The 27,360-nt window shown below is 46.5% G+C and overlaps 1 protein-coding gene across 4 annotated transcripts in view; it reads left to right on the forward strand.

Moving 5' to 3' along the window:
• The window catches only part of PIK3CB (phosphatidylinositol-4,5-bisphosphate 3-kinase catalytic subunit beta), a 168,332-nt gene that overhangs the window by 52,959 nt on the left and 88,013 nt on the right, over positions 1-27,360 (forward strand). For all 4 annotated transcript variants that reach the window (XM_040427834.1, XM_040427838.1, XM_040427835.1 and 1 more), the window contains one exon: positions 3,269-3,384. The gene's annotated coding sequence lies outside the window, so the exon portion shown is untranslated. The remainder of the gene's footprint in view (positions 1-3,268; positions 3,385-27,360) is intronic.

Consider the following 27,360-nt stretch of genomic DNA (forward strand, 5'->3'; position numbering starts at 1 on the left):
GAGGTCAGAGGGGCTGGAGGTAATCAGTTTAAAGATCCACCAGCATTCCCTTTGCAAAATGCGCTTGTCCCAATCACCCCCTCGCTGTGATCTCCCAACATGTTCGATCCCTTTGAACTTAATGGCTGACACCCGTCCCTCATGGGTGGTCTGTACGTGTCTGGTCACCGGTGAGTCCTTTTTGTTACGGATGTCACTCAAATGTTCACCCATGCGTTTGCGGAATTCCCTGCGGGTCTTTCCAACATATCGCATGACGCACTCACGGGTTATCAGATATACTATGCCCGTGGTGCGGCAATTGATAAAATCCCGTATATAGTGCGTATATCCCGTGGATGTGTCACTAAAGGATTTACCGGGTATAAGGAGATCGCAGAAACTACAGTTACCACACCTGAAACAGCCCTTGACTGGGTTTTCCAGCCATGATCGTGGTTTCATGGGTGGAACTAAGTGGCTGTGAACAAGGTGATCCTTCAAATTAGCACCCCTCCTATATGTCAATGATGGTTGGGGCTGAATACCGCCGCTAGATCCGGATCCATCAACAGGATCTCCTAGTAGTGGCCTATGATGTCCCTCACTTCAGATGCTGTCGAGTCAAAAGGGCCTATGACCCGTGTGATTTTATGTATGTCTGTCATAGGCCAAGTCACAAGGTTATCTTCAGGTCAGGCTATCCTTGTCAGGTCATTGAGGGTCCCAAACTCAGCAGCCCCCTGATCAACTGTGTGAAAGGGCCGCAGCTCCCATGTAAGCAGTGAGAAATCTTCTTTAACAAAACTACCAGAATAAAATGTGAGAATTGTTCTTTAAGATCTGTTATGCGCTGGGATGTGGTTTCCTGAATTTATAGGCCTAAATCCATAAAATCTGATGACCATGTGCCCCCTTCTATGTTCTTTATGTCATACCCACAGGTAAGGTTCACTGATTCTCAGCCACCGCACTCTTCATTAACTTCGACTGGGACGTAACTAAAAATGACAGGTCTCATAGCAAATTTTTGAAAGGGGCCCCCCAGCTACTTCCCCTCTTCCCTTGCAACCCCCACTCCTGCGGCTAGTCAAGATCGCTCACGCTAGCCATGCAACCTCCCTCCCACTTGGTCCTATAACACATATGAATATGAAATAACCAGAAGGGTTGGGTTTTTTGCGATTCTGCTGTTATGGCAACCTGCAAATCACACTGTGTGACATTGAACCCATCTATTTCTGTGGCTGCACTGCGATCCTTGGTCGTGTCGCACCCAATATCCCAGCCTAACACACCTGAACATTGCACTAAACAGAACTGTATTGTGCACTGCCATACATCAGTATTGTAGGCTGGGGATCAGCAACCTTCAGCACTGCAGCTGCTGTGACATTACAACTCCCAGCATGCACACTTAATCGGCTTTTCTTGTAATGATGGATTCTAGGAGTCCAGGTCCCGGCACATATCATCACAATGACATGAGCTCCACATTCCTGCAAGTCATGCACCCTGATTTTTTTTTTTTTGTTTATCCATAAGACGGCTGTGCCGATCACTGCATCTTCTCTTAAAGAGGACCTGTCACCACTCCTGACATGCCTGATTTAATAGTTTTGTGCATTCCCCATGTAGTAATAATTCTGGAGCCTCTATTCTTATGTCTGTATGTTGTGCCATTCTTTTATTCAACTAGAAGTTATGAATGAAATGCTAGCAGTCTGCAGTAAGGGTACAGAGGGGAGGTAACCAGTTGGGGGGGATGTCCCTGCACAGACTCGCTCTATCCAATCAGTGCTGCCATTCTCAGACTGTGCAGGTACACGCCCCCAACTGGTTACCTCCCCTCTGTACCCTTACTGGACTTTGGATGCTGAACTCACAGGAGCATCATGGCCCCTTCAGTGTGATGACCGTCGGGGGCACTGGAACCCCGCTTTTCAAGCAATTACGGCCTAAATTCCAGCAGAAGTTGATATGCTGCATGGGCAACAAGATGATAAGTTAAGAGACACAGCAACTTAGAGGAAGTGGGAAAAGCGGGAGATGTTACCTGCAGTCCTATGTAACACCACAGATAACACTGTACAGATAGTATTATATGTTACCTGTCACCTGTGACTGCTTTAGCACCTTTACAAGCTGTACTTCTGAGTATAGGGGATAACTTAAAATGATTTACTAAGATTTTAATACTGATGAACTATCCTCTTAATAGGTCATCCAGTATCTGATCGGTGGGGGTCTTACACCTTTGGAGCCCCACTGATCAGCTGTTTGAGAAGGCACCGGTGCTCCTTTGAGTCCGACGGCCTTCTCTCTGCTCACCAAACACAGCGCTGTAGATTGTATAGCTGCTGTGCTGGGTATCACGCTCAGCCCTATTCACTTCTTCTATGGGACTAAGCCGTGCCTAGGCTATGTGACTGATGAAGGTGTCGTCACTGGCCTAGGAGAAGCTGAGAGAAGGCCGCGGTGCTACTGCAAGCACAGCTGATGGGCAGGGGTGTTGGACCCCAACTGATCAGATACTGATGATCTAACTTAAGGATAGGTCTTCAGTACTAAAATCTTGGAAAATCCCTTTAATGTAATCGGAATACCCCTTTAACTTCCTCTTTTGTTTGGAGTTTTAGCATGACGAGAGTGAAACTAGAATTGGGTTTATTATCTATATAGACATTTTTTTTCTCTCGAAATGAAAAGGAAAAAACAGCAAAAAATTCTAAAAACTACTGTATTTTTCGTTCTATAAGACTCGCCTAGATTTTAGAGGAGGAAAATAACTAAACATTTTTTTTTCATCAGACCTCGGATGAGACTTCCAATGATAATTAAACCACAGCTCACACCCCCAAAAAGACTTGATCAGAATCAGACCTCCAATGTTAATCAGACCTCAGATCACACAAAAAAAATCAACTCTCCTCTCCTGTTCCAGATACCGCTGCTCCTGAAATCCAACAATTTTACTACCGCGTTATATTGTGACCCGATGTAGCACAGCGTGCAGCGCCTGCAGGAGAAGGCCAGAGAGTGCAGTAGTCACTGCTCCTCGGTCCTACTGTATTAACGAGCACTCCCGTAATGGAAGCGCTCATTAGTATTCGCCCCATAAGACACACTGGCATTTCCCCTCCACTTTTGGGGTGGAAAAAGTGCATCTTATAGGGTGAAAATAGGGTATTTGTTTTCTATGAATATTGAGTTTTATTTGAAATAAGAAAAAAAAAACAAAAAACTTTATGACAAAATGCATTTACATGTTTGTTTTCCTTCTATACAGATCCCTGTATCTGGAGCGGAGCTGGCTGCTATGCTTAGCTGACCACAAGACATGTTGAGTAGAATGGAGACCAGATGCTATATGTCCTGAAGAGAAGCCAGAAACCAATGCAAACTGTAAGTCTGATTAAGGATTGGTATTCTGATAAAGGGGTTTCCCTTCATCTCCTTCGGTTTTGTCTCATCATCTCTGAGTCCCAGGAGCTCAACCATGTCCCTTCTACTTACCATCCTGTGTCTGGCTGTAAGACAACTGGCTGGAGCAGCATCCTCATCCTTTGGCCTTCGAATGAGGACTGAGCTGCAGTAACCTGGGACAGCCACTGTGCTTTCAGTTCTACCAACGGTTGATTGGGGGTATGGGTTGTTGTTGGACCCCTACTGATCTGATATTAATGACCCATCTTAAGGACAGGTCCTCAACATCTACTCCCAGAAAAGCCCTTTAATACTTGGGCTACATTCATGTGAATATAGCCCATCTATTTTGTAGTCTGCAAATCGCGGATCCAGTCCGTGTGCGTCCTAAACTTTTCTCTTGCCCCATTGTAAAATGCCTATCCTTGTCAGTACAATGGACAAGAATAGGACATGTCCTATCATTTGGGTCATGGCTGTACAGATGTGGACAGCACACGGATGACATCCTTGTGCTGTCTGCATTTTTTTGCGGCCCCATAAATATGAATGGGGCTGCGTGTGACCCGCAAAAAATGTGGATTGTGCGTGGACTTAAAATACAGCTGTGTGAATGCTCCCTTTTTTACATGGGTGGTTTCCTGAAGACAAACCCTCTACATATTAAAGTCGGCATAGCATTCAGCGTGTGACTAGATGACAGCCGCTGAAAATGTATTTTTACATGCTATCCTTTCAATTGAATAGCCATCTATGTAATACATGGACAGGCTGGGTGCGCTGGAGCCGCACTGCATTGTGACATTTATATTATGTTGTGTTATATAGGATTGTAGTGTAGGTAATGTCATTGCCTAAATATGAGAGAACCTTTGCTACTTATTAGGATGCATCTAGGGGTTTATATGCTTTTCCTTTGCTTATTCTGATCTACACTGCAAGCAGCACTGAAGACCTTCTCGGACCTTACGCACTCATCCATTCCCTGCTGCCTGGTGTTAGTTTATAGGAATGTGCTCCAGAATCCAGAACACTTTGTTACAAGGTAACAAGTTAAGGAATGTTCTCATAAATCACTCCGTGTGATTCTAGTTCCTGCATCGAAATTAGGTTAAAAGTCTTGTCCACATTTCTTGTTTTGATGATGTCATGAAGTTATTTCTCATTTTGGAAAGTAAAAAAGCTTAGGAGCAGCAACAGCATGCTGAAATGCCAGGTCCGTGCACCCCCATTGAGAAACATTTGATACACCTTTAAAAAAAAAAATAGTGACAACAGGACTTCATCCAAGCCTACCCTCCTCTCTGTAGTCACAGCAGGACGTGATCCAAGCCTACCCTCCTCTCTGTAGTCACAGCAGGACGTGATCCAAGCCTACCCTCCTCTCTGTAGTCACAGCAGGACGTGATCCAAGCCTACCCTCCTCTCTGTAGTCACAGCAGGACGTGATCCAAGCCTACCCTCCTCTCTGTAGTCACAGCAGGACGTGATCCAAGCCTACTTTTTTCTGCCTAGTCACAGCAGGACGTGATCCAAGCCTACCCTCCTCTCTGTAGTCACAGCAGGACGTGATCCAAGCCTACCCTCCTCTCTGTAGTCACAGCAGGACGTGATCCAAGCCTATCCTCCTCCTCTCTGTAGTCACAGCGGGACTTCATCTAAGCCTAGCCTCCTCTCTAGTCACAGCAGGACCCTCCACCCGCTCACCCCCAGCCCAGCGGCTACAGGGAACTCTCTGACCCCATCCCACAAGTCACAGCAGTATGTCCCCATTAGTCACAGAAGGTCTCCCCTGTTGTAAGCCTTTTCGATTTTTCTACAGTGTTCATATCTTTTGCCTACGTATGTACTCACTAGTATGATTCCCCCAGTTTTGCACATCTTCAAAAATAGTGACAACAGGACTTCATCCAAGCCTACCCTCCTCTCTGTAGTCACAGCAGGACTTCATCCAAGCCTACCCTCCTCTCTGTAGTCACAGCAGGACTTCATCCAAGCCTACCCTCCTCTCTGTAGTCACAGCAGGACTTCATCCAAGCCTACCCTCCTCTCTGTAGTCACAGCAGGACTTCATCCAAGCCTACCCTCCTCTCTGTAGTCACAGCAGGACGTGATCCAAGCCTACCCTCCTCTATGTTGTGACAGCAGGACTTTATCCAAGCCTACCCTCCTCTCTGTAGTCACAGCAGGACGTGATCCAAGCCTACCCTCCTCTCTGTAGTCACAGCAGGACTTCATCCAAGCCTACCCTTCTCTCTGTAGTCACAGCAGGACGTGATCCAAGCCTACCCTCCTCTCTGTAGTCACAGCAGGACGTGATCCAAGCCTACCCTCCTCTCTGTAGTCACAGCAGGACTTCATCCAAGCCTACTTTTCTCTGCCTAGTCACAGCAGGACGTGATCCAAGCCTACCCTCCTCTCTGTAGTCACAGCAGGACGTGATCCAAGCCTACTTTTCTCTGCCTAGTCACAGCAGGACGTGATCCAAGCCTATCCTCCTCCTCTCTGTAGTCACAGCGGGACTTCATCTAAGCCTAGCCTCCTCTCTAGTCACAGCAGGACCCTCCACCCGCTCACCCCCAGCCCAGCGGCTACAGGGAACTCTCTGACCCCATCCCACAAGTCACAGCAGTATGTCCCCATTAGTCACAGAAGGTCTCCCCTGTTGTAAGCCTTTTCGATTTTTCTACAGTGTTCATATCTTTTGCCTACGTATGTACTCACTAGTATGATTCCCCCAGTTTTGCACATCTTCAAAAATAGTGACAACAGGACTTCATCCAAGCCTACCCTCCTCTCTGTAGTCACAGCAGGACTTCATCCAAGCCTACCCTCCTCTCTGTAGTCACAGCAGGACGTGATCCAAGCCTACCCTCCTCTCTGTAGTCACAGCAGGACTTCATCCAAGCCTACCCTCCTCTCTGTAGTCACAGCAGGACTTCATCCAAGCCTACCCTCCTCTCTGTAGTCACAGCAGGACGTGATCCAAGCCTACCCTCCTCTATGTTGTGACAGCAGGACTTTATCCAAGCCTACCCTCCTCTCTGTAGTCACAGCAGGACGTGATCCAAGCCTACCCTCCTCTCTGTAGTCACAGCAGGACTTCATCCAAGCCTACCCTTCTCTCTGTAGTCACAGCAGGACGTGATCCAAGCCTACCCTCCTCTCTGTAGTCACAGCAGGACGTGATCCAAGCCTACCCTCCTCTCTGTAGTCACAGCAGGACTTCATCCAAGCCTACTTTTCTCTGCCTAGTCACAGCAGGACGTGATCCAAGCCTACCCTCCTCTCTGTAGTCACAGCAGGACGTGATCCAAGCCTACTTTTCTCTGCCTAGTCACAGCAGGACGTGATCCAAGCCTATCCTCCTCCTCTCTGTAGTCACAGCGGGACTTCATCTAAGCCTAGCCTCCTCTCTAGTCACAGCAGGACCCTCCACCCGCTCACCCCCAGCCCAGCGGCTACAGGGAACTCTCTGACCCCATCCCACAAGTCACAGCAGTATGTCCCCATTAGTCACAGAAGGTCTCCCCTGTTGTAAGCCTTTTCGATTTTTCTACAGTGTTCATATCTTTTGCCTACGTATGTACTCACTAGTATGATTCGCCCAGTTTTGCACATCTTCAAAAATAGTGACAACAGGACTTCATCCAAGCCTACCCTCCTCTCTGTAGTCACAGCAGGACTTCATCCAAGCCTACCCTCCTCTCTGTAGTCACAGCAGGACGTGATCCAAGCCTACCCCCCTCTCTGTAGTCACAGCAGGACTTCATCCAAGCCTACCCTCCTCTCTGTAGTCACAGCAGGACTTCATCCAAGCCTACCCTCCTCTCTGTAGTCACAGCAGGACGTGATCCAAGCCTACTCTCCTCTATGTTGTGACAGCAGCACTTTATTCAAGCCTACCCTCCTCTCTGTAGTCACAGCAGGACTTTATCCAAGCCTACCCTTCTCTCTGTAGTCACAGCAGGACGTGATCCAAGCCTACCCTCCTCTCTGTAGTCACAGCGGGACTTCATCTAAGCCTAGCCTCTTCTCTAGTCACAGCAGGACCCTCCACCCGCTCAACCCCAGCCCAGCGGCTACAGGGAACTCTCTGACCCCATCCCACAAGTCACAGCAGTATGTCCCTATTAGTCACAGAAGGTCTCCCCTGTTGTAAGCCTTTTCGATTTTTCTACAGTGTTCATATCTTTTGCCTACGTATGTACTCACTAGTTTGATTCCCCCAGTTTTGCACATCTTCTTAGGGGAGATTTTACCCTTCTGACAGAATTACTTAACAGTAAGGTTTGCCTTGAAACACTTTTTGACATGTTAGAATATGTCATCAGTGGGGGTCTGTGGCCTGTGGTCACCACTATTGGGTAAAAAGTGTCTCCAGTCTGACTCTTCCATTCACTATAATGGGGCTGTAATGCACACAAGCATCTTGAAACCAGACGATGAAGGGGAATATAGCTTAGAGGAGTGCTATTCCTTCTTCTAGTGATAAATGGGGGTCATGGGTCCTACATTGATCTTCTGATATGTCACAGTGACTTTAAATGAGTATTAAATCTTGGATGTTGATGTCTATATTCTTTTATGTCTTTTGGTTTATTCTGTGCTCTTTAGCTACTGTATATTGTATAGGTTGGTTAAAGGTTTAGTATACCTGCACAGGTCGGTAGCATTTGTCGTAGGACATGTTTAAAATGCATGTCCCATCAATCTTCAGTGTCGTCTGTCTTTGTGCATGCTTGTCAGGGTAATGGTTAGCTTTGGCATATGTGCAGTTCACAAATAAGATACTTATTGGACTGGATGGATGGTCAGGCGAGTGGTGACATCCTATTATGTCACAGCTTCTCTGGACGTCATTGTCACTGCTGTAAACCAGAGGCTCTGACCTGATTATCCTGCATGGGGCATCCATCCTGTAGGAACAGGATATGTAGTGCCGTAGGTGGGCTCAGTACCAGAAGCTTCCCACACCTCCACATCCGCCTATACAAAATAATTCATGGGCAAACAGCCAAAGGGTAAAGCTAGTCTCCCGCAAGCGATGCAAAGACTGTGTTATGACGGGAGCCAGCAGGGGGCCCCATTTTAATTCCATAATAACCAATTAGCGGCTAGTAAAACATTATGACTCTGCAGACGCCTTTTAAATATGCAGCGTCTATGAGTAAGTATACTGTCATGAAGTGAGTAAGAAGTGTTTGACGTACAGAGCTCTGTTACATAAGATCACGGTATATTCCAGGTACAAGATGTTTGTACGTCTGTTTTGCTTCCTCGTGGCTCCTAGAGGTAGGCAGTGTAATTCTGGTTTGTGAGTCGGATTCAATGACCTAACTCGAAACAATATTTAGCAGTAATCCATTTTTTGGTTTCAGCAAATGGAACTCTGTAAAATGTAGAATTTACCTTTTAGCTTTGATACATTCTCATGGCAGTGGCACCTCCTAACTACTTTAATTTTCACTATAGGCCTCCATATGTATGAACATATATATGCCGAGGTTTACATGTCCGCCAGTTCCTTTCCTCCAGTTCAGCTTGATACTTTACAGCAGTCTGGCTGGCTCTTTCTTCAGCTAGTGATTGACAGCCTTCCCTTCTCCCGTGTACAGCCAAGTCTATCAATCACTAGCTGTAGGGGGGGCTATAAATGCGCAATTCTGCTCATCTCACCGTAACCTAGCGCTGCAAATGATAGGTGACGGATCTTATATTGAAGGTTTTGATCGATGGGGGGTCTGAGGGCTGGGACCACTACTGATTGCCAAAATGAGGAGAGAGAAGAGCTCACGTATCACTCTCTCGTCTCACTGCAGGAGGGGGCTCAATAGAAAGTCTATCAGCCTGTGTGGATTACGTCTCATGCAGCGATGAGAGAGAGAGTGTTCTGTGAGCTCTTCTCTCTCCCCGTTTTTGGCGATCAGTCGAGGCCTCAGCACTCAAACCCCCATAGATCCAAACTTTTTATATGTTGCTGTCACATATTAAACGTTTTTTTGAAAGTTCAGTGGCAAAAATAAGCAATACTCGCCCCTTTTTTTTCCTCTGCTTCTTCCAGTGCTGTGTTCCTGTCATCCTGCCACTGATGTCCTCTTTCTGTCTGCAGCGGTGAGATTTCATGCACTTAGTCAGGTCCATAAATATTGGGACAGCGACACAATTCTAACATTTTGGCTCTATAGACCACCACAATGGATTTGAAATGAAAGGAACAAGATGTGCTTTAACTGCAGACTGTCAGCTTTAATTTGAGGGTATTTACATCCAAGTCAGGTGAACGGTGTAGGAATTACAACAGTTTGCATATGTGCCTCCCACTTGTTAAGGGACCAAAAGTAATGGGACATGCAGGCAGTCACTGGCCTCAGCAGTATGTGGAGCGTCACCGCTGCAGCCAGGAAAACAAACAGCAGTGGAGATGACTGGAGAGCAGCGCTGGAAGAAGCAGAGGAAAAAAGGGGGTGAGTATTGACTCTTTTGGTTTTTTCAACCACTTACAGGGTCTGCCCGAGTTTCTTTTTAACTTGGACAACCCCTATAGTCAGCTGCCAGTGCTTGTGAATACTTTTGTAGACAGGCCTCTGGAAATCACACGTTCTTCTAGGAGGGAGATAAAGAAGTTCTAGAACTGCCGCTCGGTGCCCTCCAGTAGTCAGCCGGTGCTGCAGCCATGAAAAGTCCACAGACAGGCTCCCTTCAAGTAGATGCACAAAACCGGCAAGTGATATTGATTTATGCCATGCTTTTATTTTTATCAGATAATTTTTATTAAACTGTTGGGTTTTTTTTTAAGAAAAAAACAAAACCGAATACAAACAACCAGATGTACTGCCTGGTAGGATTGACCCTGCTGATTAAGATGATACCTGTCTTGTGAAAATCAGTTGTAGCATTGCCGAGAAAAGAGACTTTTATTCTTTAAAGATTAACTAAACCTTTGAATGAGATTTTAATATGATGCCTCTAATGCCCTAAAAAAAACATTTTCCAATAGACTGTATTTTTCGCCCTATAGGACGCCCTGGCCCTTAAGACACACCTAGGCTTTAGAGGAGGACAATAAGAAAAAAATATTTTTCATTAGACCTCAGATCAGCAATCAGACCCCCAATGTTAATCAGACCTCAGCTCACAGCCCCAATCAGATCCCCAATGTTAAGATCTCAGATCAGACCCCAATGTGAATGAGACCCCCATGCCTCATATCAGCCCCAAGCCCTAGGTACTCGGCCCCCAGCCCTAGGTACTCGGCCCCCAGCTATAATTCAGCCTCAGATCACAAAATAAAAAATCCACCCACTCACACTGTGCGCAGCCTTCACAGCCGAGGACCAGGAAGCGGTGAGTACAGAGCCTTCACCGCTTCCTGGTCCTCCGGTACTAGTGAGCGCTTCCATAATGGAAGCGCTCATTAGTATTTGCCCCATAAGACGCAGGGGCATTTTCCCCCCACTTTGGGGGGGGGTGCGTCTTATGGGGCGAAAAATACGGTACTTTATTTATTCTTTTTCTTAGTGTTTTACCTCCCTAAAGTGCACCATTTACTGTGCACTTAAAGCTCAGTTCTCTGTACACCGCTGACAGCTCAGCGGTGTACAGAGTACGGGCTGTGAAATTTATGAATGGGCCGCAGCAGCGCAGGGAGTACGGGCAAGGAGCGCACATTGCTGCTCCTGCCCGTGTTCCCCGGAGGATTACTAACTCCTGGCATAGCACATTTAGTGCAAAGCTTGATTATTATAGATTCCCTTTAAGTAAATACGGGGTAATAACAGACTACATAACATTACCATTAATGTGAGAGCAGAAACGAGGGCTTTATAACCGGCCACACGGTATGAGAGGCGTCCAGTACACTCTACCCTTGTGCCTATTTGGTCTCCTATGAACATGTCAGCATTTCTCTTTCCATGTATTTGGTATAATACCATCACTTTCAGCTAGAGTTGTGTGGTACCAGTGAGCACGGTTCTGCTTGGACCTCATCTGTGTTATGTAAAGGGACCCGCACGGATAAGTGGTTAATGATTAGCTCAAGTGTTTTCTACTTCAGATACATGCGGAGCATCACCACATGTAATGTTAGGTCTGCCTTCTGCTATTCATTGTCGTGCACTGTGACGTATTCAGGCCCCGTCTATATCCATAGCAGCCGCATACAACTCTTTTATTGATGTCTATGAGGCCAGAATTTTATTAAAACCCCTATATGTATGAATAATTTAATGTAATGAATGGGCATTACTGACCATAGGTTTTAAGTGAGGCTGGAATTAGCAGTGTCCTCCACAGACATCCTTACATAATACGGCTTTATGTCTTAGGTTGGCTTCAGACTAGCGCTAGTGATCCAGCAGGCTCTTCTGGCGGGGAACAGCCTGCCGGATCTTCCTGCTTTGCACCATGTGTGAATAAACCTTGTTGGATTGGAGATGCTGCTATCGCTTTCTTTTTGGTTACTATCTTCAGGATAGGTCATTAATATCAGATCGGCGGGGGTCTGAAAGTCGGCACCCCCATCGATCAGCTGTATAAGGAGACGGCGTGCGCAGTGCCATCTCCATTCTCTCTCTGCAGCGAACGGGAAGAGAGATGGGAGACGGCACATGCGCACTGCGCGCCCCGTCTCCTTCTACAGCTGATCGATAGGGGTGCCGACTTTCAGACCCCCGCCGATCTGATATTGATGACCTATCCTGAGGATAGGTCATCAATATTAAAAGCCCAGAGAACCCCTTTAACTTTACCCTACATGATAAATGCCATTTGCTGGAGTGAGAAAGCCCCTTTAATATCTTCATGCCATGGAAAAATAAATGTCCCCATAGTTGATTTCTCCTTGATGCTAAATAGAATTATTCCCATATAAATCCATTAGTAATACAGAACTCCAAAATACTACAGCGTTTCTGTCCGATGCAGGACGGAGTCCTCCTGGAGAAGCGTATCCTCTAGAGCCGCCAGAACACATCATGAAACATTAATGTGATTCTCATCTCCTTCCATTAGTATCTCCACAGCGCCCTGCTGTGAGCTGCGATCTGTACCCCACAGCGGGGTCTCTGTATCACTACAGTGTCATGGAGGATCCCATTATGTCTAGGGTGTTTAACCTCTTGACTGCCATGTGACCCCTCCACAGTGAGACCAGCACACTTGTAAGGTTATGCAACCCTTTAAATGGCCATTCATTTCTGCGGAGTTTATTCTGTGCACACAGTGCCTCTTTGTTACCGCAAGGCTCACTGAAAGGGATATTTCAACGACCCAGACTATGCGCTGCAACTCTGTAATTCCCCCAAGATGTCCTGCTATTGAGTGTTCATTTAGCCTGGTCCTGTTAAACGCTGCGGAGGTGATTACCGCCCATTCTGTGCTGAGATAATTACAGGTCTCCTGGTACGAAACTGACTTTTCCAGTCAGGGAAATGGTGGAAAAACCTCCCAGGAGAAGTGATCGCTTTCTGCATTGCTCCACTAAGTGCTTACCACTGAGCTGTGGAAACAACTGGTGCAGAAGACTCTGTGCCACCGGACGCCCAGGGACGGGCTATCGATCTGTTGTGGAGTCATCTTCCTCCTGTTTGTTTTCTGCTCTATGGATCACAGCATGAATAAGAAATGAAGAACTCGCACATTGCTCCTATACCAATTGTTATTTAGACTTGTTTGCAGTCTTTATAGTGAGATTTCAACCTTTCCAAATAATCATTGATTGCTGATCGCTCCTCTACTCATCCGGGAAGTCACTAAAGATCTTTATGGGAGTTCAAGAAAAGTTGAGCTGGCGCTTGGCTATTTCCGGCTATTTTCCTTGTCAAATGCCATCAATGTATGAAATAGGCCAACCCCTTTCAGTGAGGTGCGGGTCCCAGATGTGTGACCTGCACCTCTCTGACATTGGTGGCATATCTGAGCGATATACCACCAGTGGGTGAGAGGGGCCAGCCCCTTTAAGGTTGGTGTACACAATTCCACAATAAGAAAGACACCGGGTAAAAATGGGATCTATGGGAGACCTAAAGGACGCCAACCACTGGTGACCAAAAAGAACATAAAGACCCATCACACATTTGCCAGAAAACTTCTAGATGACCCCCAAAACTTTAAGGGTCCCTCTACATCTAGCTTAAAACTCTGTATTTCAAACATGGCGGTGGTAGTGTGATGGTCTGGGGCTGCTTTGTTTTTGCAGTATTTTGGAAGACTTGTCATAATTAGTAACATAGTTTATAAGGCTGAAAAAAGACATTTGTCCATCCAGTTCGGCCTGTTTTCCTGCAAGTTGATCCAGAGGAAGGCAAAAAAAAAGGTAGAAGCCAATTTTCCACACTTTAGGGGAAAATAATTCCTTCCCGACTCCAATCAGGCAATCAGAATAACTCCCTGGATCAACGACCCCTCTCTAGTAGCTATAGCCTGTAATATTATTAAGCTCCAGAAATACATCCTGGCCCCTCTTGAATTCCTTTATTGTACTCGCCATCACCACCTCCTCAGGCAGAGAGTTCCATAGTCTCACTGCTCTTACCGTAAAGAATCCTCTTCTATGTTTGTGTACAAACCTTCTTTCCTCCAGACGCAGAGGATGTCCCCTCGTCACAGTTACAGTCCTGGGGATAAATAGATGATGGGATAGATCTCTGTACTGACCCCTGATATATTTATACATAGTAATTAGATCTCCCCTCAGTCTTTTTTTTTTTTCAAAAGTGAGTAACCCTAATTTTATTAATCTTTCTGGGACCTGTAGTGCACCCATTCCAGTTATTACTTTAGTTTTAATTGATGGAACCCTAAATTCTGCTCTCTATCAGAAAGTCCTGAAGGAGAATGTCTACCTGCCGTCGCCTAAAGCTCAAGTGCAGTTGGGTTACACAGCGGGACAGTGATCTGAAGCACAATAGCAAGTCCAACACTGACTCAAAGTCCTCACCCGAATCCCATTCAGATGCTATGGCAAGACCTTAAAGAGGACCTTTCATGGTTTTATGGTAATTGAGATCAATACCTTTTACTTGGGGGGCCCCGCTGTGCCCCCCTGTAGTTTTCGCCATCAGTATGCTAATAGCGAGCATCGGTACAGGGAGGAGGAGACGCCAGGGTTTCTCAATGGGTGTCTCCTTCTCCCTGGCTGTGACGCTCTCTGCTGTGATTGGATCGCGGCACAACCAAGGAGAAGCCCATTGAGAAACCCTGGCGTCTCCTCCTCCCTGTACCGATGCTCGGTATTAGCATACGGAGTGCGAAAACTACAGGGGGGCACAGCGGGGCGTAGGAGCGATATATAAAAAAAAAAAAGGTATTTATCTAAATTTAACATAAAACCATGAAAGGTCCTCTTTAAATGGGCAATTTGTGCTAAATTTAAAAAAACTCTCCAATGTAGCCAAATTACAACAAGCATGCCAGGAAGAGTGGGCCAAATTTCTCCCACAGAGCATATTCTCGTGGTCCCTTTCCCCCAGCTGTCCCTAACATCCTGTATCGATGAGCACACCATGTATACATGTGATAGATGCAGTCATGGTGGTTTCTGGTAGGTATTCTGTGCAAGGCAGTGCTAGATGGCCAGCAGTGGGGCAGCACTATGGAGACTAATTTATATTTTTTTGGGGCATTGTGTCTGGTGCATTCTGTATCAGAATGAACCACGGACCCAAGATATCCTTCATTAAACCTTCTAGCAATACACATAATGTATAGCATGGTTCATTCTGATATTATGTGGATGGTATCCTACCACAGAGCGCCGACCCGGATCTATAAAATGCTGCTGGTGCATTTCTATGCCACTAATTTAGCAGTAGGTACTCTATGGATTTTTCTTCGTCTGGCTCTATAGTTTGGTGTAGTTCGCTTCGCTCCATGATATGCAAAGTCCTGTGTTGATCAGACTATGCCCAGAAGTAATAGAGTTGAAATTTCACATCATGTCCAGATTTTTGCATTCATTTTTGTCACTGCATGTATATAGGGGCTTCAAAGCTTTATTCACATTTATTATACTACCAATTGATCTGAGCTGCAGTACCATGGTGTGGCCACTATACAGTGTACGGCGCTGTTTGTGTACAGCTCCATACACTATAGCAGGGGTGGCCAACCTTACAGACTGCCAGAAGCCACAAGCTATACATTTACACACGAGTCACCGTATTTTTCGCCCTACAAGATGCACCTAGTTTTTAACAAAGAAAAATAAGAGAAAAAAAATATTTTTCGTCTGATAAAAATATTTTTCTTATTTTTCATTAGCAGAGAAAAAAAGAAAAAATATATTTTTTGTCAATCCTCAGGTTAGACTCCTAAATCAGATCCCCAAACATCATCAGACCCCCAAAATAAGACCCTCCAATGATCGGATCAGACAACACAAATCAGTCTCCCAGTGTCAGACCCCCAGTGCTCAGATCTCTTCCCCCCTCAGTGCTCAGATCTCTCCCCCCTCAATGCTCAGACCTGACCAACCCTTACTCAAACAAGACTCAAATCTGAACCCCCATGCTCAAATATGCTCAAATCTGAACCCCCCCATGCTCAAATCTGAACCCCCCCATGCTCAAATCTGAACCCCCCCATGCTCAAATCTGAACCCCCCATGCTCAAATCTGAACCCCCCATGCTCAAATCTGAACCCCCCATGCTCAAATCTGAACCCCCCATGCTCAAATCTGAACCCCCCATGCTCAAATCTGAACCCCCCATGCTCAAATCTGAACCCCCCATGCTCAAATCTGAACCCCCCATGCTCAAATCTGAACCCCCCATGCTCAAATCTGAACCCCCCATGCTCAAATCTGAACCCCCCCATGCTCAAATCTGAACCCCCCCATGCTCAAATCTGAACCCCCCATGCTCAAATCTGAACCCCCCCATGCTCAAATCTGAACCCCCCCATGCTCAAATCTGAACCCCCCCGATGCTCAAATCTGAACCCCCCGATGCTCAAATCTGAACCCCCCGATGCTCAAATCTGAACCCCCCGATGCTCAAATCTGAACCCCCCGATGCTCAAATCTGAACCCCCCGATGCTCAAATCTGAACCCCCCGATGCTCAAATCTGAACCCCCCGATGCTCAAATCTGAACCCCCCGATGCTCAAATCTGAACCCCCCGATGCTCAAATCTGAACCCCCCGATGCTCAAATCTGAACCCCCCGATGCTCAAATCTGAACCCCCCGATGCTCAAATCTGAACCCCCCGATGCTCAAATCTGAACCCCCCGATGCTCAAATCTGAACCCCCCCCGATGCTCAAATCTGAACCCCCCCCGATGCTCAAATCTGAACCCCCCCCCGATGCTCAAATCTGACCCCCCCCCCCCCATGCTCAAATCTGACCCCCCCCCCCATGCTCAAATCTGACCCCCCCCCCCATGCTCAAATCTGACCCCCCCCCCCATGCTCAAATCTGACCCCCCCCATGCTCAAATCTGAACCCCCCCATGCTCAAATCTGAACCCCCCCCCCCATGCTCAAATCTGAACCCCCCCCCCATGCTCAAATCTGAACCCCCCCCCCCCTGCCCAAATCTGAACCCCCCCCCCCATGCTCAAATCTGACCCCCCCCCCCCATGCTCAAATCTGAACCCCCCCGATGCTCAAATCTGAACCCCCCGATGCTCAAATCTGAACCCCCCGATGCTCAAATCTGAACCCCCCGATGCTCAAATCTGAACCCCCCGATGCTCAAATCTGACCCCCCCCCATGCTCAAATCTGACCCCCCCCCCATGCTCAAATCTGAACCCCCCCCCATGCTCAAATCTGAACCCCCCCCCATGCTCAAATCTGAACCCCCCCCATGCTCAAATCTGAACCCCCCCCCCCCCCCCATGCTCAAATCTGAACCCCCCCATGCTCAAATCTGAACCCCCCCCCCATGCTCAGATCAGGATTCTCCCCCCCCCCCCCATTCTCAGTTCTATAATTAAAATAAATATCTTCCCTCTCCTGATCAGGCACTGGGCTCCTGCTACTCTGCAGGACTGACACGCTCTCCACTGTGACCTGATGAGCACAACGTCAGATCGTAGTATTTCTCCACGTACTGCGTTCTCACACTGTGTGCATCAGGATGTAGTGGAGAGTGAGCTGGAGCTGCAAAGTAGCAACAATGTCCGATCAGGAATAGAGATCTGAGCATGGGGTGGAGAGTGAGCCGCCTGACTGCTTCCCGACTCCACAGCTAGAGCCTCACTAGAAGAAGCAAAGAGCCACATGCTGCTCAAGAGCCACGGGTTGGCCAGCCCTGCACTATTGTTTCCAGGGCCACGGCTGACCGAAACAGCTGATCAGCTGGGGTTTCAAGTACAGTAGGTCATCAATATCTGTATCCCAGACAACCCTTTTAAATGGGTTCTCCGGGAATAATGACTTTATCTAATGCACGCAGCCTACCCCGTCAATAGAAAATTCATACTTACCTGCTCCCCACTGGCTCCTGCATGTCCGTGTTCCTGTCCCCAGACTGTTTACATCTGGCACTGCAGCCAGTGACTGGCTTCAGCAGTGATGTGCTGCTTGTGACCACGTCACCGCTAAAGCCAGTTATTGGCTGTAGTGGAGCATTTGACCATGCCCATTTAACGTAGCATGTAAGTAGTCAGGGGACTGAAACCGTGACATGCGGGAGCCAGCATGGAGGACCAGAGCAGTGGGGAGTAGGTAAGTATGAATTTTCTATATATGGGGTAGGGTGCGAGCATTACATAAAGTCATTATTCCCAGAGAACCCCTTTAAGCACAGTTATTAGCATTGGTGCCTTGTAGTGCTGGGGCCATGGGTTCAAATCCGACTGTTTTCATACAAACAAACTCCGTGCAGATGTTGCTTCTTTTCTTTTCTTTTTTTTTTTCTTTTTCGTCCTGCATAACGGAAATCGGACGGATCCATTGTGCTTGGCCATAGACTTCTATTATGACAGATCAAAACGGAATGCCCCTTCCATTTTGCATTCTATGAATTCCGTTATAACGGAATCCTTAGGCTGCGTTCACACGGGCGAGATTTCCGCGCGGGTGCAATGCGGTAGGTGAACGTATTGCACCCGCACTGAATCCCGACCCATTCATTTCAGTGGGGCTGTTCACATGAGCGGTGATTTTCACGCATCACTTGTGCGTTGCGTGAAAATCGCAGCATGCTCTATATTCTGCGTTTTTCACGCAACGCAGGCCCCATAGAAGTGAATGGGGTTGCGTGAAAATTGCAAGCATCCGCAAGCAAGTGCGGATGCGGTGCGATTTTCACGCATGGTTGCTAGGTGACAGTCTATTCACTGTATTATTTTCCCTTATAACATGGTTATAAGGGAAAATTAATAGCATTCTGAATACAGAATGCTTAGTAAAATAACGCTGGAGGGGTTAAAAAAATAACTAAAAAAATTAACTCTCCTTCTCCTCTTGATCGCGTAGTTCCCGGTCTCTTCTGATGAGCTGTCGGCTAAAGGACCTTTGGTGATGTCAGGTCACATGCTCCAATCACATGGTCCATCACCGTGGTGATGGACCATATGATTGGAGCATGTGATCTGACGTCACCACAGGTCCTAGCCGGTAGTTCATCATTAAAGAGACCGGGAACTCCGCGAACAAGAGGAGAAGGTGAGTTAATTTTTTTTTTTTTTTTTTTTTTTAACCCTCAATTGATCACCTCCTAAGAATTCTGTATTCAGAATGCTATTATTTTCCCTTATAACATGGTTATAAGGGAAAATAATACAATCTACAGAACACCGATCAAAAGCCTGAACTTCTGTGAAGAAGTTCGGGTCTGGGTACCACAGTCGGTTTTTTATCACGCGCGTGCAAAACACATTGCACCCGCGCGATAAAAACTGAACATCGGAACGCAATCGCAGTCAAAACTGACTGCAATTGCGTACCTAATCGCGCGGGTTTGCCGCAATACACCGGGACGCATCCGGACCTAATCCGGACACGCCCGTGTGAACCCAGCCTTAACTGGATTCCTCCACTCCTCACTCACCCCTAATTATGAGTCTGTTCTATTGCTGGTTACTGGCCATTATTATAGATTCCTTATCTAGGTTTCCCAGATGTGTGTGCAGTAAATCTGCTAAACTGTGTGGTATCCATCCCCTGATCCCATATCCGTTCTTTTTTTTTTTTGCAAGCCAAGGACGTGGTTATATGTTACCTGAAAGCCAGTTATTAAAGGGGTTTTCTGAGACTTACATACTGATGACTTATCTTCTGGATGACCTCTGTATAGGTCATTAGCATCTGATTGATGGTTGTGGACCCCTGACGATCAGCTGTTTGAGAAGTTAGCAGCACTCACAGTAGCACCATGGTCTTTCTCGCAGCTTTCCCTAAACCATGTGACCTCACGTTCATTGTTCACATGGCCTACGCACAGCTTAGCCCTATGGAAGTGAATAAGGCTGAGCTGCGATACCAAGCACATCCGCTACATAATGTACGGAGCTGTGCTTGGTCAGCACAGAGAAGCCCATGGGTTTTTATCACTTTTACTGCATTTTTGGGATTCCTGACTTTTTTTTTTTTCTTTTAGTTAATACATTTTTTTTGAGGCTTTTTTTGTAACGGTCATTCTTTTTTTATTTTTGTAATGTATCGGGGCAGTGATACTGACCATTTTTGTAATATACTTTCATTACCGAAATCGTACATTTCTATAAGAAAAATAGCTGTAAAGTGGCCCATTTTGAGCCTTAGCAATGCTCCTCTGTCTTCTGTTTACATAGCAGCGGAGACTGTGCTCAACACCAGGGCCGGCCTTTGGGGTGTGCGGCCGCACAGGGCGCCATAGTAACAGGGGCGCTGGGCGGCCGACAGCTCGCAATGTAATCTGCGGCAGGCGAGGCTGTACTTGTGTTCTCCCTCGGGGCGCCCCCTCCATCTCCTCCTCCCCTGTCTGACCTGCCTGCTGCCCCCGCCGCTGCCAATAAGAAGAGAGACAGGAAAAGGAGGGGAGGGGCTGTGGCCACCAATGAAGAAAACTGACCTGAATACAAATACAGGAGGCGGGTGCCGGAATCAAATAGCCGGCACCCGACCTCTGTGACAGGGAGCTGCGATCAGCTGCAGTTGAGTTAACCCTTCAGGTGCGGTACCTAAGGGGTTAACTGCCGCTGATCGCAGCTCCCTGTCACAGAGGTCGGGTGCCGGCTATTTGATTCCGGCTCCCGCCTCCTGTATTTGTATAAGAAACGTTGGTGGCTCAGTGCGCCCCCCCAAACACCCCAGTATAAGAAACATAATTGGTGGCTCAGTGCGCCCCCCCCCCCCCCCCTAGTATAAGAAACGTTGGTGGCACAGTGCGCCCCCCCCCCCCCCAGTATAAGAAACATTGGTGGCTCAGTGGGAAGTGCCAATGAGGGTTAAAAAATATTTAAAAAAAATTAACTCGCCTCCTCCAGTTGATCGCCTAGCTGCCGGTCTTTCTTCAGGACCTGTGGTGACGTCACTGAGCTCATCACATGACCCATTACCACGGTGATGTATCATGTGGTGAGCACAGTGATGTCACCACAGGTCCTTTGACAGGTCATGAAGAAAGAACAGAAGACGATCAATTGGAGGAGGTGAGTTAATTATTTTTTTTATTTTTTAACCCTCATTGGCACTGCCCACTGCGCCACCAATGTTTATTATATTGAGGGGAGGCGCACTGCGCCACCAATGTTTATTATATTGAGGGGGGGCGCACTGCGCCACCAATGTTTATTATATTGAGGGGGGGCGCACTGCGCCACCAATGTTTATTATATTGAGGGGGGGCGCACTGCGCCACCAATGTTTATTATATTGAGGGGGGGTGCACTGCGCCACCAATGTTTATTATATTGAGGGGGGGGCGCACTGCGCCACCAATGTTTATTATATTGAGGGGGGTGCACGGCGCCACCAATGTTTATTATATTGAGGGGGGGCGCACTGCACCACCAATGTTTATTATATTGAGGGGGGGCGCACTGCGCCAATGTTTATTATACTGGGGTGTTGGGGGGGCGCACTGCGCCACCAATGTTTATTATACTGGGGTGTTGGGGGGGCGCACTGCGCCACCAATGTTTATTATACTGGGGTGTTGGGGGGGGCGCACTGTGCCACCAATGTTTATTATATTGGGGGGGCGCACTGCGCACAACGACGGGTTAGGGAAATTTCACAGCAGAGTGCGCATGCGCTGGGAGCCTCGCCGGCGGTTAGGGTAGGGAAAAATTATGGGCCAGTGCACAGGTGCGGTGATCGGATGGATGTTCTCAGCAGGACACCGGCCGACACTGCGCATGCGCTGGGAGCCTCACCAGCGGTTAGGGTAGGGAAAAAGCACTGGCCCGTACGTAATTTTTCCCTTCCCTAACCGCTGGTGAGGCTCCCGGTGCATGCGCAGTGTCGGCCGGTGTTCAGCTGAGAACATCCATCCGATCACTGCGCCTGCGCACTGGCCCATAGTTTTTCCCTACCCTAACCGCCGGCGAGACTCCTGGCGCATGCGCACTCTGCTGTGAAACTTCCCTAACCTGACGTTGTGCGCCTGCGCGGCGCTGCACACCTCCTCACGTCATGTCCGGTGCGACCGGAAGTGACGAGGGTAGGGAAATCTCACGAAGTAGGGAAGTATGACATTACACCGGCCTTTGGGGTGTGTGGGCTGGTAACTACTTGGTTGGATAGTCAGCCAGCCTATGCCATGATGCCAGCAACAAGCAGTGTTTTTTTTTTTTGGGGGGGGGGGGGCGCCACAAGGTTAGCTCACACAGGGCGCCTGAACACCTAAGGCCGGCCCTGGTCATCACTGACCGTGTTATGTAAACAGAAGACAGAGGAGCGCTGCTAAGGCTCAAAATGGGCCACTTTACAGCTATTTTTCTTATAGAAATGTACGATTTCGGTAATGAAAGTATATTACAAAAATGGTCAGTATCACTGCCCCGATACATTACAAAAATTAAAAAAAAGAATGACAGTCACACTTTAAGTGTTTTCACCGTAAGCTTTTTTCTATAGAACTTGATATGACTTTTTTCTATAGAACTTGATATGAAAAAAAAGCATGTAAAAAAATGTATGAATTAAAAATGCTACCTACAGAAAGCTTGTAAAAACCCATGGAAAGACCACGAAAATACGATGGGGAGGTAATTTATTATGGGGAGGTATTAAGGTAGCAATCCAGTAGTTTGCAACTTTTTGAACGCCACTGCTCCTACAATTTAGGTGCATGCTGCCATCACTCATCAGTTTACTGCCGTAAATGACTTCCGGAGGGATGTTTCTCATCATAACTTCAGCGCATCCTCCAGCAGCGCGTGGCGGAAAACGCTCCTTGGTTTTTAATAAATGTTAATTAATATCGCTTAGAGGCTACTTGTTTACTTCTCATTTATAGAAGTTGCAATTTCCATGCTTTATCTCGGTATCCGTGTCTTTGTTATAGAGATTTTATAGCATTTGTCAGTGTTTTCTGATGGAGAAGGTCACACACAGGCTTCGGAATTGCTGACTCCATGCAGTACAGCGGACACAGGAGATTATATGTTCATGCTTTGCACATACCGTTCTTTTGAGAAATTGTATGAACCGTGCACTGTTATCATTCGAGTTACTGGTAGCGTACAAAGGCGTGAGCGTTACAACTAGGCCTTAGTCATTGTGTATATTGGAAAACCAGATGCGAATACTCACATTTATGTAACATTTATGTTTGGGAGGCTCATGGAAAAAGGAGGGACCTCCTGGAAGAGTAGAGAATGCAGACCTTCCAGGCATAGTATTGAGGACTGCTTCCTGTATAGGAGGCATTCACACAACCGTATTTTGAGTTTGCAATCTAATCTGCATTTTTTTACGGATCAGATGCGGACCCACTCATTTCAATGGGGCTGCAAAAAGATGCAGACAGTACACCGTGTGCTGTCCGCATCTGTATATCCGTTCCACGGCCCAGGAAAAAAAATAGAACCTGCCCTATTGTATGTTTTGCGGACAAGAATAGGCATTTCTAACAATGGGGAGGACGTGGTGATCCGCTAAATGTGGAATGCACATGACTGGTATCAGTTTTTGGGGGTTCCGCAATTTGCCAACAGCAAAACTGATATGGTCTTGTGATTGCCCCCTAAGGGTACTGTCGCGCGGTGCAGTTAGGATGCATCGACAAACATGCAGCCACTTTGCAGTTTTTGAATGTAACCAGCTGTAATGAATTAAAATCAGAGATGATAGATAATTTCATCTATGCAGAACTTTGATTGGTTGATACAGTAACTGCGTCACAACTGCGCTGTGTGACAAACCCCCTAAGTGGCGCTGGGATTGCAGCCTCCGCACTAGGAAAGGGCCTAAAATAGGAGGCGTGGCAATGAAAGAAGTGATTCTGGCAATGCCACAACCCTTGATCTTCCTGACGCTAACCTTCAAATAGGTTTCAGCGTTTTTGTTTTTCAACCCTATGGACTATTTTTGATTTCAATCTTGTTTTTATTATTTTTGTTAATTAAACTGAAAAAAAATCCCAAGACTATAAAGACTGGCAGTGCAGGTATAATTGTACATAGACCAGCAATGAAAATCTCTTTTTCTCTGTTTTTCTCTCTTTTTTTTTTTTCTCTCTCTTTCTCTCTCTTTCTCTCTCTTTCTCTCTTTTTCTCTCTTTCTTTTTCTCTCTTTCTTTTTCTCTCTTTTTCTCTTTTTCTCTCTTTTTCTCTCTTTTTTTCTCTTTCTCTCTCTTTTTCTCTCTTTCTCTCTCTTTTTCTTTCTCTCTCTTTTTCTTTCTTTCTCTCTTTCTCTCTCTCTCTCTTTCTCTCTCTCTTTCTCTCTCTCTCTCTCTTTCTCTTTCTCTCTCTCTCTCTTTCTCTCTCTCTCTCTTTCTCTCTTTCTCTCTCTCTCTCTTTCTCTCTTTCTCTCTCTCTCTCTTTCTCTCTCTCTCTCTCTCTCTCTCTCTCTCTCTTTCTCTCTTTCTCTCTCTCTCTCTTTCTCTCTCTCTCTCTTTCTCTCTTTCTCTCTCTCTCTCTTTCTCTCTTTCTCTCTCTCTCTTTTTTTTTCTCTCTCTTTTTTTCTCTCTCTCTCTCTTTTTTTCTCTCTCTCTCTTTTTCTCTCTCTCTTTTATTATATTTTCTGTGCCTTGTTTCACGCTGAGTAGCATGGTGTAAAGGAGGCCTGGCGGTTTTCCCTCCGCTGGCTGCAGCTGTAATTGATAGTTGTCCCTGTACTAGTTTGTGAAGGCGGTCATGATGTCACCTCACATATGATGAATACACAGAAGTCTGTTTTCTAACTCTCATTCACATCCACCATAGAGGGCGTTAGAGAGAAGCATAGTTAGAACACTATAAGCTGCTGCGGTATTGCTCTCTCTGCCTCTGTCTCACTGTGCAGCTTACTCCTCCTCTTACCTCCCCTCTCCATAAATTTCTGTGGGCAACTGTAATCTGATCCCTCAGTAAGCTGACAATCCGTTTTGGTTTCGCAAAATGAAATTAGCAGAAAATTATGAGTAAAATCTAGTTTAGAAACTGGGAGGGAAGGAGCTGATAGGTGGAGAGAGAGGTATTAAAAAAAATCTGATAAGATATTTAACAAAGTTTCTTGTATTTGCCAGTACTATTGTTTTCTTCAAAGTTTGATAAAGGTTAGTTACCTTGTTAAATTCTTTAAATGGTTTTATTGTAATTATTGCGGCTGCGTAGAGTGACCCCCAGTGCAACACACAAAAAATGGAAATTCAGTTCTGTCCCATCGGTATGAACAGGTAGTGTATTACTATCCTTGTCTATTATCTTTTATACATGCGGCTGGAGTATAAGAAGTGCTCCGCAGCATCCTCTAGTGGTTGGAGCTTTGTTCATGCATCACACCTTACAATTCATAGCTAAAAACATGGGATTTTGAAGACCACACACCTGCTAGAACCCTGCAATCTCTGACAACATGAAGCATCCATAAACTATTCCTGAGCCCAGATTATTGCCGTAAGCACCCCTTCTACTAAGGCATTACTTTTCATCCTGTAGCTCTTCTAAACTGGCAAAGCATGCTGAGAGTTGTAGTTCCACAGATCACTGGCCCTGATGCCTCCTGGCTTCCTCTCCTCCGGTGAGTCAGTTTCACACCAGCGGCTCGTGACCGCTGTCATTCTAAATTAAGGGCAGAGCTGTGTCACCGATGTGCGGCTGTGACTAGACTGTGTGTTATTCGCTTTCTTATTCAGCTTTTCTGATCCCAAAAAAACATCCCGTGACTCACATCTATTTTTGGTTCCTGGAAATCTTGTTCAGCAAAGTTCTGCCCCCACAAAATGCAGTAACAGCTCGGGTCACTGTGCACCTCCGGCTCGAGGGGACTGCCTGGCACGTAGACTGAGGTACGGTACAGCCCGCTCTAGTGCACAGTACTCCGCATTTCCACAAGAAGCTTTACCCTTGCAGTTCTGGTATCGCATCTTAGGCTACTTTCACTCCGTTACTGACAATACAACGTCTGCATCCATCACAAACGGATCCGGTTGGATTATCTGTAACCTAGCCAAGACGGATCCGTCATGAACACCACTGAAAGTCAATGGAGGACGGATCCGTCATGAACACCACTGAAAGTCAATGGAAGACGGATCCGTTCTCTGTTGTCAGAGAAAACTAATCCGTCCCCATTGACTTACATTGTGTGCCAGGGCGTATCCGTCTTGCTCCGCACCACATCGCGGACAGAAAAATGCTGCTTGCAGCGTTATTCTGTCCGCGATGGGGATGCAACCAAACTGAACTGAGTGCACTCTGTTTCGTTCAGTTTTGTCCCCATTGACATACCATCCGTCTTAGGATCTCAATAGCGGAAAATGCTGGTGTAAAAGTAGCCTTACCTGCTCTCCTTGTGTCTTTTTGGAGGAATTTTTTAAATATATTGTTACTATTTATTCACTATTAGGGCTCATGCACACAACCGTGCCGTGTTTTGCAGTCCGCAAATTGCAGATCCGCAAAGCACAGATACTGTCCGTGTGAGTTCCGCAATTTTGCAGAACAGAACGGGCGGCCCCCGCAGAAATACCTGTTCTTGTCCGCAAAATGGACATGTTCTTTTATTTATTTTTATTTTTTTGTGGGGCCACGGAACGGAGCAACGGATGCGGAGAGCACAAAAAATACCTAAAAACCAAAGTCGTGTGCATGAGCCCTTATTGTGGTGTGATTGGTATGCCATTAATGTGTGTCTTTCGGGTCCTTACTTCTTATAGCCATTTTCCTTATCTGCGATGTATGTTTTTACCATATGTATACTAATATTAATCGGTTCTGGAATGACTATTGCTAGCTGAAACGCTGTAAGGCCTCATTCACACGACCTGATTTTTGGTCCGCATTTTTTGCGGGTGGAGTGTGAACCCAATTCATTTCAACGGTTCCGCAAAAAGTGCGGACAGCACCCCATGTGCCGTCTGCATCCACATGATCCAGGTGCCGGTTTGTGGGACATCCCCTTAAGAAAAATAAGCAGATAACTAGTCCTTACATCGAACAGTCGGGAATAGCTGCTGGAAGCCCGAAACCACATTCGATGATGAGGACAGCCTCCCTGACCTGACACCCAGCTCACCCTGGGGCAGACAGGGGGCAGTACAGCACGTCTCTTATTCTCTTCTGGTGTTTTTTGCAGTATCGGTACACACATCAGAAGATCATAGACAATTGATTCCATGATTCTGGACCTTCACTATTTTTCAGAACCTGGCAGCAGCTCTTAAATGGGCCAAATCTCTTTTCTGTGCCATATCAAAAGAAAACTCTTAGGTGGATTTAAAGGGGCTTTCCAGTTTGTATTAATGTAAAATAATTATTTATGAAGGTAGCTGTAATTTTGTAATGTATTTTGTTTACCTTTTATTGTTCCTGTCTTCCGTTCTGGGCTGTGGTCACATGACCATGTCCATGCAGCTCTTATTTCCTGTGATTG

Source organism: Bufo bufo, chromosome 4 (genome assembly GCF_905171765.1).
Source record: "Bufo bufo chromosome 4, aBufBuf1.1, whole genome shotgun sequence".
Classification (NCBI taxonomy): Eukaryota; Metazoa; Chordata; class Amphibia; order Anura; family Bufonidae; genus Bufo; species Bufo bufo.